Genomic DNA, 16,615 nt, shown 5'->3' with positions numbered 1-16,615 from the left:
AGGATATGAATACATTAAACTGCCATAAGACAACACAGAAGTATAGGAATTGTTTAAATGAGATTGCATAATGTTCAATAAAGAACAAAACTTATACATTCCAGTCTGTATTTTGCTGCCTGCTCCTATCCTTACAACATTCCAGTTCACTTTTTTAAATGTATTTAAAATATATCAAATTCAATACTGGCATGACAGGTATGTCCTGGACAAATATTTGGACAGAGCACCTACTAGAGGACATAGGTGTAACTGTTCCACTTTTTCCAAGGAAAACAGAAGTGAACAACTACAAAAGAATAAGACAGATCTTAAGCTGAATGCAATATAACAAGATCAGAACAGCTTCATACTGAGAGGAGATTGTTTTAAGAAATGAATTAAATAAAATCGGGGAGAGAGAAACCGATTTATAGAATGGGAAAAAAATTGAGTTAAATTTCCAGTTCAGGAAAAATAATAAAATGAATTGCAAGCATAGGGAAAAGGGGCATTAGAAAGACTGAAAGAGAGATAGAAGAGAATATTACAATGGAAGCTACAATAAATCCTAGCAGCTTCTGTATTATAACAGTATTATATCTGTATTATAACAGCAAATGACAGAGAAGGATGAAAGTGACTCAGAGCCAATAATGGGAAACTTTCAGATGATGAAATATGGCTTATGTATTAGCTGATTAATTCACTCTGATTTTTTATCAAGGAAGACATCAAGCCTCAGAAAAAAGACAAAGTTCTATATTGTATCATATCGGTGTATAAGAGGCAGAATTGTTGCAGACACAGTGATAGAAGCACTTAAGATTAAAACAAATTGCTAGGGCCCTGTGATATTTTTCAGATTTTACTTAAAGAAACAAGAGATGTTGTTCAAAAGACTAACAAAACTAATACCCATTGCTTGGCAAATTGCTAACGTAAATGCCATCCATAAAAAGGCCTTACTTCTAATACGTGTAAGATTCTAGAAACAATAATTACAGCTAAAATATAGAATAATCTGTATGGCAACAGGATAGTAATGTAAGTAAGGTTGATCTCCGATACCTCACCTGTTAGTGTGCTTTGAACCAGGAGTTCAAAGAGCATATGATATAATTTTTAGAAGGCTTTTAATAAAGTTCTTCATAAAATATTAATTCCCAAATTGCAGGGAGCATGCATTCAGGGTAATGCATGTACTATATTTGATGTATTTGGATTGATTACTGCTTCATGGTTAATATGAGATACAATGCAGTGCTCAGATTGGGGCCATGTATACAGAGAGGCTTTAAAAGCATAGTATTTGCTACCACTTCTAATGCACATCTCTTGATTTTTAATGCCATCCAGTTTAGTTAGTCGTGTACCATAGGATCTGTTTTAGGACCACAATTCCTCATTTATATCAAAGATCTTGATCAGCTACAGTTTGTAGATCTGATGATCTATAGAAACAGAAGGATTAGCAAACTCAGTAGGAAAGACAAACAAAATTCAAAGGCAAGGGCAGAGTGTTACATGCAGGTAGCAGTAACAAAAGCTTTCAATATAAAAAAAACTTGAACATGTTACTTTTGAAATAATTTACATGTTCTGGACAATGTGGGGGAAGAAACAGAAAAAGGCAAACAGAATATTAGGATATTTAGTTGAAAGAGTAGATTTGGAATCAAGAGATACAATGTTACAATTGTTCAATGTACTACTAAGATCTCATTTTGGATATTATGTCAGATTTTGGTCAACATGTTACAAAAAATGGTTTGCTTCTCTGGAGTCCATCCAGAAAAGAGTGACACAATCTCCAGGCTTAGAGAAGCGTCCTACTCTGACAGATTCAAGAGGAAAACACAAGCTAGAGGACATTAGTGGAAACTCCAGGGAAGTGTTTTTAAAACTGAAAACTAGGTTGTGGAAGTTGGCAATAAGTTATCCAACAAGGCTGGTAAAGTAAATATCCTGGCTTCTTTCAAAACATGGCTACAGGATCCTTGAATCAATTAGTTAGTAGTAGACAAAGATCTACAGAACCAGTCGTAAAGGCCCTAATGTTGTCTGAATCTTTTCTTTCTATTGTCATCCTTTTAAAACATGGAAAAGCATATTTTGTGAATCAAACACTTTCACATTTTATTTTAGTTTAATATGGATTTTTACATAAAAGTTTAATATTCTTATATCTAAATGTTAGTTTTCATGCATTTATGTTCAAGTGAGTGCAAAATGCTGATCATTAGTGTGTTTAATTCGACAGGCTTTCTGTATTAATACAGAACAAAAGAATGTAACTGAAAAAGTGATGTGTTATATTTTGTTTTGTGTAAGATAAATTAGTGCTGGTTTAAAGTGAAGCAGTCTCCATTAACCAGTCTCTTCAAGAAACAATAAAGTATCTGATAAGGGCAGAGCAGAGCTCGACATCTGCTGTGACTATTAATACCAACTATGCACAACGGATAACAAATTCACTTTTGTTACAAACACAGCATTGCAAAAAAAATAATAACCAAGAGCATTTTAAAAACATGCACAACATTAAAAAAAACAGAAGGCTCTACTGTATGATTTTAAAATTTCCCAGAGGACATTAACCCTGATTAAAAATCACTCCAAAGACAAATATCTGAATTTAGATAATGTCTGCTACAAAACACTTGGATAGCCTCTGCCTTTCAATGTTTCAAAAAGATAATATTTATTGTAAGACATTTAATAATTGTATTTTATCGATCAAATCTTCTTTATAACCTCACAACCAACCTGAGAAACAGGTACATCTCCACAGTGTATTTGAAAGTGTATTTCTTAGTCATTAGGACTCCACTAGGATTAATATACAGTACCAGCCAAGATCCCAGCTAGATTTTATCAAATGGAGATCTGTGACTTCACTGTGAGAATGAGATTAAGCAGGGAAGTAATGGGCACATAAAATCCAAAGACATTTAATATTACTGTAACTTACACAATCACTGAACATAAAAAATGCATCTACATGTATATGTATTTGATCTAATTAACACTGGCTTCTACATTTCACAAAAACACACATAGACAAATCTTTCATCTTTTGGCTAGTCCCTAATGACAAAAACAGGCAGGTTTAAGTGATATAAATATACCACAATAAATACACCAGCATTAGTCATCACAAAATCAGTTCAAGGGTCATGTTTAAAACACAGCATTGAACTGGAAAGATATCAGCACTTTAAAATCATGCTACATCAAAGATACAATATTTTTTTTGGAGTCTCTTGTACTCAAGATCACAGAAACAGCTGCTTCTGTCATTCTAAGCGCAGGTTTTGTCCAAGCAAGATAAGATTTCACTTTTCAGTACCAACAACTCACTTTACAAGTACTTAACCTGTAAAACACAATAGCAGTGTACTGGGAAATACTTTGCCTTTGGCATACCACTGGGCATGACCTATGTCCACACACATTGGAGACAACTTAACCTTTGGCCCCTCTCTTTGAAAGAATCAGCCACTTGACTTAGTTGACAATCCAGGAATTACTAGTACTACTTCACTTGCAAAACCAAACTCAAAACCCCCATGTAGAAAAGAAAACAGAAAGTTTATTTTTGCTCTTATTTTAAGGAATCTAACCCACACGCAGAAATGACTATTACAGTAATCACACCATCATTGGAATAATAATTTCTTTTAAAATACTTATTAAAACTAAAACATACTTTTTGAAATCCTTTTCGACTCCTTTAGAAGAATATGTGAGAGGTGTAAATTACCTTAAAAGATAAATTATTCCAAGCAGTAAAATCTATAGTATTATGTTACAGTGGCATTTTCTAAAACTGCGCACTGTTCTTAGCTGACAAGCTTTCAAAGGTGTTGAGTGTTAATTTCCTTTCTGGGACTATGGAGCCCAGGAGAGCTCAGAAGATGGAGTGTTTACTGTGCCAGTGTATGTGAACTATGCTCTATTATCAGTAGACTTGCTGTACCAAACGTCAGTGATGTGCATTCCTTACCAAATGTAGATTGAGGCTAATTGCTCTCACCACATTCATTCCTACCACAAAAAAAGAACATCAGCACTGTCAAGATGAATAACACCGTACTACTTTCTCTAATATGCAGAAAGGCAATTGCAGAAGAACTTGAGTCGAAAATTAAATTTGACAATGCAGGCGGACAGAACGACAGTACTTCATCAATGAAGTCAGTCCACAAACCGTATGACAATGCTTACTTCTACGTTCTTTTTGTTATGTTCTTTTACTCTTTCTTGGCCTTGGCAGTGTTTTATGGGTATGTGCGCTCTAAGAGTGAAAAATCCAAAAAAGATCCTTATGAGGAATTTATGGACACAGAATCATCAACCAAGAAATTTAATCCAGCCTCCTCGGCTGAAAAGTTTGACTTTGAAGAGGAGAGTATTGCCTGAACTCTCAAAATGTTTTGACAGTCATGGAGCCAAGAAAATATCAATATTTGAGTGGAGGTCCTGGTAGTTATTTTCCATCCCCTAAGATTCTAACCTAAAGGGAATTCAAACAAAAGGAAAGTATTTCAGATGATGTTGGTGTATTACAAGAAACAGCATGGACTGCCCAGTTTTTTAAAAAATAACTGCGAAACATACATGGGTAATTTAATATTCCGCATTACTACTTTATGAAATTTAACCGTAAAACTCCTCTATCATGGAATTTCTAAAGAACTGAGGAAGAAGAACATGCTTCATCTGCTTTCATTCAGCTTGACAGCTTGTCTCTTTTTGGAAGATTCTTTTTCTGAATCAGAACATGCCTCACCAGCAAACTCTGGGAAGCCCATGGACATATTCATACCAATGTCGCAGCGATTTTTTCATACGTGATAGATATATATATGCTACAAGGCAGACATCTATGAAAAGCTTATATACCTTTTTTATAAATATCTGCCAGTCTACAAGGTTTTCTGAGACTGCAGTTTAAAAATGGAAATTTTTAATATACTTCAGTTTGCCATATGATCTCACAAAACAAACAAAATCTGAAGACTTATTTTAAGTTTTCTCTTTCAAAAGATATGTTCTGACTTGCCTAAAAAGTCACATATGTTCATGGATCTTCAACATCTGCTTTCAGTAGTTATAAGATACTAAATCAGGAACACAATACAGAGAAACACATTTTATTTCTCATTACGATATAAAGATTGTGCGGCTTTTTTTGTACTGGGAAACAAACAGTCTTTACTTTTTTCTCACGTGAAACCAGGCTGAAGGAATGAAAAATCCAAATAACAAATGTCACAGTACGTATTTACCATTGTAAAAGCTGTGTTTAGGCATATTCTTTATTAAAGGAAGCTTACTGTGTATATTTGTGTATATATACTGCAGCATTATTTTCAGCTGATTTTGAATGCTGTATTTTATTCTTAAGAACTCTATTGCATGCCTTATATATTGTCAGGAAACTTTTGCAGTGGTGTTTGTAATTAGTTTTGAGGGGTGCTCTTTGAATGACAGGTTTATTCAAAAGATTTTCTAACCATTTACCTTGTGAGACTGTAGTTCAACTTAAAGTCACAGGTGACCATGTATGTTAATGTATTACCCCAGGATAGCCATCAGAAAGATTATCAGGATTAAAAATAGTTGTGTAGATACACAAACAAGCAATTCCTTGTGAGTAAAGTGACACATATATTTTAATGTTTGTTACAACTTACAAATGCAAGCTAGAAAAGATCACTTTTAAGATTATAAGAAGTATTGGTGTTGTATGATTGCCTCCTCCAAAGATTCAAAGACAATAACAGCGACGGCAAATATAAATACATAGAATTTATCCATGCATTGTGAGGCTCAATAGGAACAGTTTTTTTTCAACTCCAAATGTGTTAAGCTGAGAAGCAGGCATAAAGCTCTGATCGTGTGAACTGCACAGTTCTGCATGGTCTCAATGTGTTTGTGCACGGTGCAGGCATGTGATTTTGAAAAATGTGACTGGAATAACAGCTGAAGAGCCTGATGAATCACTGTGGACTGGCATGATCTGGATATCTACAGGACAGATGTTATCAGTGCAGACTGGAAGCACTTTTATTGTTTGTGTGAGGGGCACAGGCAAGAATAAACAGCATGAATTGAGGATGAACATAGAAAGCTATTTCAACGTAATACCATTCTAAGACTTGAAAGTAATATGTTTTAGTGCTACATTAAAAATATTGCATTAACATTTCACAGTCTGAATGTTAAATACTTTTTGATGATTTTACTTTCTTAAACTCTAATATAATTATAGTACCATTGCTTAAACCTTAACAACTTGCTATTAAAAAGTATAACAATTTAGGAGAATAATTTTAGCTTTAGTTTCAGAAAGATAAGAATATACATCCAATTATAATACAAACACCAGGTTCTTTGTAAAACAGCCATCATTTAATACATAAGTTTGGTATTTTGTATTGATCCTGTCTGCTAACTGACTATGACTTACAGTTCTGGTGCTTCTATGAAAGCTCTGTTTTCAATTTGATAAAAAGTGTCAAGAAATGTTATCTCCTATAATTAAGTGTATACTAAGTAAATGCCATTTAATAATCATTTATTATTAGTAATTTAATATATTACTAGACTTTCTAAATACAACAAAAACGTAAAATAATACAGCATAATGATTTAATGATAGATTACTAATACCTGAATACTTAAAACTCATTCAACTTAATGTTTTACTAAGGATATTCAGATCAATTCAGGTTATGATCATATTAATACTGTCATTCATAACAGCAACAACAAAATCTAGATATTAAATTTACACAGCTGTGTAGCTTTCATAAACAAATTCTTAATATATAATTAGAAACATATGGGTAAAGTTCAGATTAATTTGGTTCACATTTCACAGTTTACTGTACCTTTATTGGAAAGACTTTATCTCCCCCAGTAAGTATGGAACATTTAATTACAGTCTGAAAACTTGATTTAGAAACATTAAAACTACACAATGGATGTGGTTTTTCTTCTGTATACCCTACTTGATTAAAGTCAATCTTTACAAAAAAGCGTTCATTTAAAATATATACATATACATTAAAGTTGGCGGACTTAGCAATATACTTAGCTATACATTGATAGACCCTTTAAACAAAAAAATGAAAAAGATGAAACAGAAATGGCTTCATTGCTTGCTGTTGTCAGAGATACTGTATATGATGGTGCTGCTAAATCACCCTAAGTCTAAAATGTCAAATTAAACGATATAATTAAGCAAAATATTACCAGGGAGACTTTTTTTCTTAGATTCCAATTTTGGATATTCAGTCTTCTGTTTTAATTTATAATTTAAACAAAATGACAGATAATGAACTGTGCTTAGTATGGGCAATATTGATTTATAATCTGAAATGGACAGCTCTGTGCTCTGGGTTTTAACATATTTTATCATTGAATTATACAACGTCTGTAAATATAGAATATAATTACAATATGCATCACCCCTTCTGTCCTATAAATACTCTGATATGTCTCCTTTTAAAAATTTCACAGTATCCAAACTTTTTAAAAAATAGTGTTGCCAACTATTATTTTAAACATCTCTGACATACAGTAGTGTGTTGTGCTATTAATGTGTGAGAAATGCCTGAATATTGCTATATACATCACAATGCACTAGCATTACTTTACCAATTAAAACCACTTCAAACTATATCATACCTCATTAGTGAGATTAGTGAAGATGAAGAAGGAGCTCTGTTGTTTCTCCTTTAGCCTTTACTATATAATCATTTATCAAAAGCGTGTGCAATATTACCTTGAAATGACTTAATGGTTAAAAGGACGAAAGCTTATTACCTTTTGACTAATGCATCTCCAGCTTTACCATATTCTTGATGGTGAGTATCAGGGTGTGCCCCTACAATCTACGTTACCCCATCCCCCCAAATGTAAAATCAACTCAAGAAATGGGGAATTCATATCAATGGTGGCCAGTGACTGGGGGCTCCCTAAGAAAACACGAGTTTTTGATTTTCTGACTGTACTGCTGGCAAACTCTGTAATTTGAGGTAACGGGCAAAGATGTATGTTTTCCAGTTCTACCTTTAACGCCTTCTCTATAGTTTATAGTGGGTATATATCTTATTTCATGGGGCTTTAAAAAAAATCAAGTCAGTGCAGTCATTTAAGACGTCAGTGAGGCCAGCGTTGGAGCACTTTTCTCTTGTTTGGAGTCCACCCCAAGCCAGTTCTCTTAATAAAAACTGGAGCCCATCCAAACATGTGCTCATGAGATAGCCTGTAGGGAAGTAGAACTGGTGAGAGTCTACCACAGTGGTCTTCTTTCAAAAACCTTTTTTTTTCTTAATTTTCTAAAGTATTGGAGGACTTATTTATGTCATTATTTTCATTTTTTTTCAAGTGTTCGGTCTTTGTTTCCATCTCCAGCCTTTGATAGTAGTCATTAAAGGTCACCATTAAAAGGGGTATCTTTGGCCCCATTGAAGTTCAGTCAAATTTATACTGACAATCTCTTCGCTGTTGTCCGCAGTCTTTGGAATGTCGGAAATCGTCTGAAAGTGCTGCCCAATTGACTAGGTCAGCTTCGGATTGCGAATACCAAGGAACAGATCTTCAATGCAATATTGAAGACTAGAGTTCACCATTTTTTCTAGGGACTTTACGAAGTCACTTTGTCTGATGACAAAGTTACCTTAATTTGAAATCAAAATCCAATCAGAGAGCAGCACTATCCTAAAGTTGTTAGAAGAACACATTTGTTCAGCAAACACAACTTTAATAAACAATTTATCATATTGATTTGATTTCAGAATCAATTTAAATTTTCACTTTAAATAACAGCATGTATCTGAAATTGAAATAACAGCGCAATGAACAAGGAGAAATTAAAAACATGTGACATGCCTATATATACATTAAAGGGATTTATTTAAAAATATTAACTTTTTTAACCAATATACAGTGTTTTATACATAAACACCAAACCTCAATATATTGTACAGAAACCCGTGTGGAGAACCTGATAATATTTATGACCCTTACAGTGAGCATAACTGCATGTTATTCTCACAAGCCTTTGTATTTTTGGGGTATTTTAGATATTACTTATATATCTTTAAATAGCTTGTTAATCCATTTTTAAAAGATAGTTAATCAATCAACAAAGCAAATAAAGATATATGAGCAATATCTACAATTTGGATTGATTTAATAGATTTATACATTTTAATAGATAACACAATTTTTTTATTACAAAAACACGTTTATGTGTCATACTCAGAAATCAGAATGTGTCATTTTGCTCAGTGATTATATTCCCCTCAGAATATTAACTCTGGTCTTAGAAAAGCTAATGTACACTGCAACTCATTGACTTAATATGAAGTCACCCCTTCATATTAATCTTTTATGCTTTCTGTACTAAATGAAAATATTTTACACTTAAGATGTACAGTCAGAAGGGAACTTGCTAATTTACTCTGTGTGCAACCAGACTTAATTCAGCCTTATAGTAAAAAAGGGCAATTTCAACGCTTTGGATGACTCACGTAACACAAAAATCAGATTTACTCAAAGAAGAACTCTATCTCATGAAAACTTCAAAACTTTTGTAGGCAAAAAAATCAAAATAAAAAAAAGAATTAAAAAGAAAAAGTGTTGCTTAATCACCAATATGCCGTGTTAATGTCACCATTTATGTAACTGTAAGGCACACATTTAGCAAAAAATCATATCTTCTTCAAGCATATGCTAAGCAAATATTGTACTTTGTAGACATTCATACCAGAGGGCACAAAAAACATTTAATGCAATATATTGTAAGATATTTTGTGAGACAGATTCAAGAGATCTTACTTTTATGTGCTTTTTACTTATTTTCTAAAATTAGCAATTTGTTTGGTCCCTTCTAAACATTATTAGAAACTAATCACTGAGATAAAAATCTTCTGAATAGATCTTCTTTTTTTATTTTTAATGAACCGTAACAAGTTCCTGATCTTTCCCGAACTACGTTTTTTGGGAAGGAGAAAAAAATTCCCTAGGTCAGTCCTGGAGTCCATGTTCATTCTCCTCTGCACGCTAATTCGATTTATATATCCATGTGGATCTTAAACGAGCACTCCCTAAGGCCATAGAATCTTGCTTTGCTTTTCCTTAATCAGATTTAGTGCCACTCATACTACTTTACTTATCAAAAGCTGAACTTTTTACGTTTTTTCCTTTACTTTCAAATGCCCCTGGTTTCACGACTGAGGTGTTCCGCTATGTGTTCAGATGTGGAGTTTTCAACATGCTCCATTCCTTCATTCACAGTCACTCTGATGTTCAAGATTTCCTTCAAATGAGTAACACTCTCTACATGTTCTTCTTACTTTATATCTTACTTGGTTCACCCTACCCAATGGGCATTTCTGGTTATTATTTTTATTATTATGTTGTGTCCTATTTAATGATTATTTTCAATGCTAGTGAGCAATTCCAGTTAAAGCTATTTTCAGGAATATATATTTCTACAATTGAGTCAGTGAGAAAGGACTAGTAAACATACTACCCAGCTTTCATTTGCCATACCTTTCGCAATGTCAGACCTCAGATCACACTTTCCTATATCAATAAATCTTATAACTTAACCACGTAAGTATGAATTAATTATTATTTGTTTGCTCGTTTTGTCCTGGTGAAAATGTACCATTGTGGCCTTTTTTTCAACAAGCGTTAAAAAAAACCAACAAATCTTAAATCTCATTAAAAATGTTTATGCCGTAAATCTCTATCTAGGTAAGGGAGTAGTACATTAAGATTGTCTGGAAAACCTTTGAAAATTTTAAATGCATTATATCGCAATTACACTTAATCAACGCACTAATCTAAATTTTACAAAAAAAACCGCGAAACGTCTATGAAAACCTGATGTCCTTATAGAAATGTTTGTTTTAACAGCGCCCTCTATAGTCATTGTGCTTTGCAGCTTGATAATGTTTTAGGTTGCATTGTGTCGCTAACTGGCGTTTTAATAATAATAATAATAATAATTCCTTACACTCATATAGCGTTATTCTGGACTCTCCGCTCAAAGTGCTTTACACTCAGATAAAGGGGACATCTCTCCACCACTACCGATGTGCAGCCCCCGCCTGGATGATGCGTTTTCATCAAATATTATGTGTAAAGCACCATTTTATACCTCGCATCTTAATGACTTGCACAATAACTCACAAATGAAAAACTCTAAAATCTAAATAAACGATTGTGCATAAAAGTATTGTAGTTTTAAAATGTATTTACTGACTGAGGCTTTCATCAGACACAAGCAAAGAATTTTATTTAGTTTAATAGATAGCATTTGATGCTGTTACTGTTACTATTAGAACAATGACATTTAATAGTCTTTGTAGTAACTAAATCCTACCTTATGCTTCTAGATTTGCAAAGGGAAAAAAAAACACTTTACAAGTTGAAAAGCGTATTTACGACATATGACCAAATATGTGATATTAAATATATTTTCTAAATTTGATCACATAAAAACTCTAAAGGACCCTGTTTCTGGTGAAGGAAACATTGCGTTACATTACCAAACGTAACAATATTTTTAAATAAAAAAATACTGAAAAAGTAAAATGTTCTAATAGACTACAGAATGAAAAGGAAAGAATATCTGATTTAAGTATTTTATATTTTGCCATTTTTGCCAGTTGTGAACACTCTCGTCATGCCTATTCATATCGTAAAGAAATCTCGCCTCCTTGTGGTGGAAATCCAAATACCTTTTGCAGAATATTTTTTATATGTACATTACACTGCTTTAGTGTTGTATCTTGCACTTTGACAAATCAAAAACAAAATGTTTTCTCTTTATTTTATTCAATGTTCCTTATTGTTTAGATTTTTATGCAGAAGTTAGTATTTTATAGTATTGCTGTCTTTGGGTTTTCGTTGTATTTTTGTATGTTTTTAACCAGCACCAGAAGACAGATTGCATGTATTAAAAATCTTTGGGTTTTGCTTTGTGACAAAATATATGCTTCTTTCAGACCTCCATTGCTGATAGTTGATACACACAAATTACGTTTATTTTCAGAAATGGAATATATGATGTAAGGAGCGCTATTTAAGTTTTATTTTATGTGCATCAGTAGAGGGCAGTAGTGCTTTGCAGTTTTTATTGTAGTCAGGCTACCTTTGGAAATCTTTCTGTTGGACTTGCAGTGCTGACATTAAGAGTTCAGAAATTATGGATAAGAGTGGATTTTTTTTAATTTACTTTGTAAAAGCATATGATTTATATATAACAGATTATAAACTACAATTTGAAATTCGAATGCAAATTTACTGTATTATCTTATGTGACTGTTATTTTGATATCAATTAGTAAATACCCAAATTAACTAAAAATCGAATTCATACCACATAAGCGCACATTTCTTTGACTGTTATCTTACGGACAGGTTCATGAAGACTGAAACAGTAATATAGCGGCTGTTAGATATCAGAACCAACACAAAAGCAAATTAGGGTAGATTTTAAAAACGTTTGCATGGACAAAAAAAATGGATGCAATGTGTTGTACCACAAGAGGGCAGTGCAACACTCAGTCATCCAATTACCCGCAACAGTGTGCCCATTGCAAGTCTTAGACTTACGAAGCCGTTCCCCTCCTGTCGATTTGGACACAAAAATACGTCAGTATATGAGCAGCAGTCTCTTGGACTCACGATGAAATCTTTTCTTGGCTTGAAACGTCTTATAAAACTATGTTTACTGTCAAAAGGCTGCAGAACCATGGAGACAAGGTGCTTTATTAGCATTTGGCTTTTCCTCATTAAAATATTTAATTTGATTTTACTCATCTGTCCCATCAAAATATCCATGCTAGATTTCAGTTTAGTGTCAATTTCCACCTAACTTAAAGTCCTTTTTGTTTTCCATCCATACCTACTGTTCTTTTCAGCTTTCCAGCCTCATCCCCAAAACATACAAGCAAGCACCACCGACACACAGATAAATTACAGGACACTTGTTGTATCTGCCTTTTTTTTTTCTCAGACTGTACAACAACTCAGTATGACTTACAAATTAATATACACATTTCAGAAACCAACAGAAAAAGTAATATTGACTTTATTTGGAGCTCATTCGTTTGTCTACTCTTTGAGATCTTTTTCTTGTAGAAAAAAGTAAAGTTCATTCTTAGTGGTATGATATAAAGAAAAGACATGTGTGTGCTTTTCAGAAGCTTCTTTTTAAGTCTCTTTAGCTGTTCGTAGAGAATTTTAGCTTTCTGCTTTTCTTTCTTACCTAAACCTTCAGCTCACTACAGACCAGCAAGCATTTTGAAAATGAAGCCGATATTTTGATTTGCGGCTGCTTCGGTGTTCATTTTTATACTCAGATGTTCAAAATGTTTATAGGAAATTCCAATTTCAAGAAATGTCAGGAGGATCAATGATTAAGTAAGTACTAATGCTGCTGTGCATATTTTCTACCTCCATATGTGTGAAAGTAATTACAAAAGGATATGGTTTTTCACTGAAGCTCTTCAAAAAGGCCCCATATGGTACCACATGTTACTACCCAACAGCACCATAGGAATTGCGATAAGTGTTTGACATTATGACTTGTCGTTTCCAGATTATTTGGGGAAACCTTTTTTTATTGTATTTTGGGTGGCAGAGTTAAAAAAGTGAGCCTACTTTGAAATTCTCTTACTAAAACGTCTGATAGGGCATTCTTAATTTGTTTTTAACCCACATACTATGTATTAGGCTGCACAGTCTTTGAAAAACAGTAAACCAAACAACACCAGCACTAACTTTGTTACTGTGTAACAAACCTGAACTCCTGTATAGATCTCTACATGTTGGTCATTCATGGCTTAAATATAAAACAGAATGAGTAAGAAATAATATTATGATATTCTGGAAAGGATCTGACTTTCCATTATATCCATTAATTGCTGGGTTCTATGCAGTTTTGTACAGCTTGTATGGTAAAGTAACTAAAATATTAGACTGAACAACAAGAAAAAGGGAGGCTGATCTGACTATAGGCAATTGTGTACCCTTAATACATTTACATGTTGATATTTCTAAATACTAAAATTTTGAGAGGTACCAACATGTTTGTTAGAGATAATACAGCTTTTCACCGCTTGCTACTGTCCAGTTAAAAAGAGCATACAAAATAGTTCTGAACATGTACGTTTCAGCCTTCAGTGTAGAGATCGTATTTAAGTTCTGAATAGTCTACATTTTTTCCTGAAAGAGAAATCTAATTTATGCTTGACTTGTCACCTTTACCCTCACACATCAAGGAAGAAAAAAAAATCATCATTAAACTGTCTCTTTCATGCTTTTCACAGTTCAATGAAGTGGTTCACTGACCTTCCTCAACACATTTACATGAAAACACACATATTTTCATTATCATGCTGAAGTACAACATTGTTAAAGTAAATATTTGCTCAGAAATGTGACTGCTTGAAGACTTTGGAGATACAAACTTCCCCACACGATGAATTATTTAAGCAAGCACTCCCACCGGTAGTACAAACCAGTGTTTGATATAGGTTTGATCATTTTCTATGTCTCTTTGATGATCCATAACTGTCTGGTGCAATTCTTTTCATTGTCCAGTCAAGCGATGATAAAAGGTAGAACAAGCCATTTTCTACTACTTGTGTTAGTAGTCCATTACCCCAGAAAGGTCACATGTGCCTGAAGTAGCCAATCCAACAGCAGACAGGCATCCCACAAGGCTGAACTGTGGAGGAGCAGAAAATGAAGTTGTTACCAGAGAGCACACTGGAGCCCTCGTTTCCTATGAATATTTGAATGAGTAACTAAAAACAGCACAGTGAACTCTAAGCAACTCTGACAGCTGAAACTGCTCAGGAAACCAGGAGTCTAGCAGGGCCACGATGAAAGAATCAACAGTCAGAAATCAGCAGACATTAACACCCGGTGATGTGACTGTTTGCAGCTAAACTGTTTACAGTTTATTTGCACCGAAAACATCTGTGCACAAAATGTGCACTTGCAAAGACGAAACCGTAAAGCTTGATTGCCTTTCTGTGTCTAGTTTTATGGTTAATTCTAACAAAAAAAGAACTGGCTATGGATGTTTCTCAGCTGTGCTAAAGGTTCATTGTCTGCTTCTGCAGCCAAGAAAGATAGGGTTGTGGTACTCTTTAGAACAGTATGACAAATAGAGGGATGCCATGCAATATAGTTTAAGTAGAAGGCAAAAGGACCTTTTGTTTTCCAAAGACTCAGCAAGACCTCAGACACACACAGTCCTTTTCTGTCTGGAAATAAGGAGGCCAAGTCTCCTAGCTTGTCCTAAACCCTCCTGCAATGATGAGTCTTCTCCTAGAAAATTGGGAATCAAAACCTCCTGCAGTACAATCAGAACTGGCAACCCTATCTGTAACAGTATTTTAAACAACCATTTTGAAAAAAAGAGAAATTTCAAGAAAGGAAGGGCCTCCTGAGACCATTTGTTTGTTGTTTGGACAGGCAGTTTTCTATAGCCTATGTTTGGCTTTGGCAATGAAACTGACATTAACTCCCAGGACCTACAACTTCTTTCCACCTACTGTATATGTGACATCCTTGGACCTAACAAACCATGTATTCCCATTTCTTCAGCAAACATCTAGAATAAATATGCCAGGTTCTGCTGGATATAGCATTCTACACACAAATGATCCAGTAAATTAAGAAACAGAGCTTTTAAGAATAATCTGCTGCTTTGACATTTCCAAAAGACATGTTATTAAATAAGAGCAAAAACACAGTATAACTTAGGACAGCAATGGTACAACACTATTGGAGAAAAGTGGTTAAAAAGTAAGTCTGAATGTACTGTGTTAAACATTTGTATGGGTTTAATATTTTGCTTTACCACCCTCAATTTGGTAAAGGGGCATTGTTTTGAAATTGACTTCCCTTACAAATCATTGGTTCTGATGATGAACACAAGAGTAAGAATTGCCCTAACACACTTTCAAGGGTAAGCACTCAAGTGTATAATTGCAAATTAGGACTTTTAAACAGCTCTAATGGATTTTAATAAGGGAATTTAAGATTAAAGCCTAATGTTTTCTTGTTGTGCAATTTAACTTTTGTCTTGTGTTGGACACTGGTTTTGTGTACAACACATAGTATGTCAATTCAATTTCTAATACTATTTAGTTGGGAACAGTTTAGATTTAATAAGATATGTCAAAAGGCATGTTGCAAACAAGTAGTTAATAAAAACTCTCCTGAGTCTTTCTAATTGTATGCTTTGTGTTATGATTGCTAACACAGTTTTTGCAGATGTGTATAGTAAGTACTTCATTGTATGCCAGTATATCACTTTTGGCCTCTTTTGCTTACTTATTAAATGAATATTATAGAAAGGTATCTCTTACAGTCAAAGAAACTTTTTAGATTTATTCTTACCCACTGTTTACAAACAAGTTACAAAATGTCTAATTCAACATTTTCGTTAGTTAAATATTGACAATTGTTGTTGTTCAGGTGAGAGCAGGCAAGGCTCAACTTTATAGTGAACTTGGACATTGTCTGTAGGGATCAAAAATAAACTGATGGGTAGATGCACCCCAGAAACCCACAACAGATCTTTA

Source organism: Atractosteus spatula, chromosome 4 (assembly GCF_055471065.1).
Source record: "Atractosteus spatula isolate fAtrSpa1 chromosome 4, fAtrSpa1.hap1, whole genome shotgun sequence".
Lineage (NCBI taxonomy): Eukaryota > Metazoa > Chordata > Actinopteri > Semionotiformes > Lepisosteidae > Atractosteus > Atractosteus spatula.
The sequence above is the reverse complement of the archived record's forward strand: the minus strand, read 5'-3'. Positions refer to the sequence as shown.